The sequence below is a fragment of the Etheostoma cragini genome, chromosome 8 (assembly GCF_013103735.1).
Source record: "Etheostoma cragini isolate CJK2018 chromosome 8, CSU_Ecrag_1.0, whole genome shotgun sequence".
Lineage (NCBI taxonomy): Eukaryota > Metazoa > Chordata > Actinopteri > Perciformes > Percidae > Etheostoma > Etheostoma cragini.
The window spans coordinates 1,999,031-2,000,698 of NC_048414.1; the positions used below are offsets into that span (position 1 = coordinate 1,999,031).

Genomic DNA, 1,668 nt, shown 5'->3' on the forward strand with positions numbered 1-1,668 from the left:
GGACGCTCTACAACGTCCCTGTTAGTGATGGCGTTGCATAGTCTGTCCCCCAGAGGACGCTCTACAACGTCCCTGTTAATCAATGTTCTTTTTAATTCCCCAAAATAACCCCCCATGTTGTCCTCATGTTGTCCTCATGTTGTCCTCATGTTGTCCTATATCAGTGTTCTTTTTAATTCCCCAAAATAACATGATTGATTCCACACAACGCTCTTTGGCAAGTACACATCTCTACTTTCATTAATTTTGGGGCATCTTATTCAATTTTATAGCATTGTAAAATAAACTGGTGTTTTTGAAATAGTATTGAGTAAAAGTTGACATATTCCAGTCTGTGATTATCATCAACATCCATTCCTTTAATTTTAGTCTCAATAATTCCTAATTTCTGCTTTTCTAACTCAAACATTAGGTATAATTTCATATAGGTATAATAATGAGGTTTATTGACCATAAATTGCAGAAATAACTGTAGACTAAAGTTAATAAGTTAGTGTTTTATGTAGTGTTGAAAACATCAAAAAACGTGACAAACTTTGAAGAGAAAGGACAAAGTTGTAAGATAAAGTTAAAAAATAAAAGTGTTGATCTTCAATTTTGACGGGAAGACAACACGAAGGTTAACCTCAAGCAGAACTTAATCAGATCATAACAAAGATTTATGTTCAAACAATGGGAGGTTGTATGTATGTAAAACAATGTATTATGTCCTTCTGCTGGGCTTTTGAAAGTCATTTATTTTATCCTTTAATTTGGAGTAAAAAAAAAAAAAAAGATCAAATCCTTTTCATCGTAATCCGTGATTGAGCCTCCAGGTGATCCACTGTTCAGCTCCGACACATCCACCGCCTGACGTGCAGCTACGACCTGACGGCTGATCCCGGCATGATTGACATAATTATTATAACTTGCTTATTAAAACCCGTTCCCAGCCAGATGTCAACGAGTACAAACATTTTCCCACTACAGTACGGTTGGGATAGGATGTCTAGATTATGGGTTTTACTCACAAGGATAATAAGAGCCATGGCTACAGCCGCTCTGGCTTCATTCAAGACTAATAACCATCCTCAAACTGTCTGTAACTGATTCACCGCTTGATTATTAATGATGTTCTGTTCATGACTGTTCAAGCTTTATTTGTTTCTCAATGCAACTTTAAAGCTTGAGTTGCTGTGAAAAAAAAATAATCAATTATCTTTTATTAAATGCACCACCAGCAAACTTGCCTTACCCAAGTATAACAGTTTATATTTGATTTTTAAAAGCCTTTAATTGCTTTTTGATTTTGATTTGTCGAGCAGGAAACACCCCAGATGTTCAGCGTGATGAACGGTCTCAGTAACATTGCAGATGTTTTGCTAGTTCTTGCTAATTATGTGTTGTCGTGATGTTTTGGCCAGCTGCTGCGCTGTCTGTTAGCAGGCTCACATTACTCTGTCTGTCCTCGCTCTGATTGGCTGTTCAGAGCTTCTTCCACCAGAGGACAAAGACCCAGAACCAGGTCAGACAGGCTTCTGGGTCAGGACGGATATTAGCATGTCAATGGAGATCGAGAACACACACACACACACACACACACACACAGACACAGAGACACACATACAAACACACACAGACACATACAGAACACACACAGACACACATATATACACATACACACATATA

At 37.8% G+C, this 1,668-nt stretch overlaps 1 protein-coding gene across 5 annotated transcripts in view; it reads right to left on the minus strand.

The window, feature by feature from the left end:
* ptprz1a (protein tyrosine phosphatase receptor type Z1a) overlaps window positions 1-1,668 on the minus strand; it is a 105,285-nt gene that overhangs the window by 66,121 nt on the left and 37,496 nt on the right. The gene's annotated exons all lie outside the window — the stretch shown is intronic.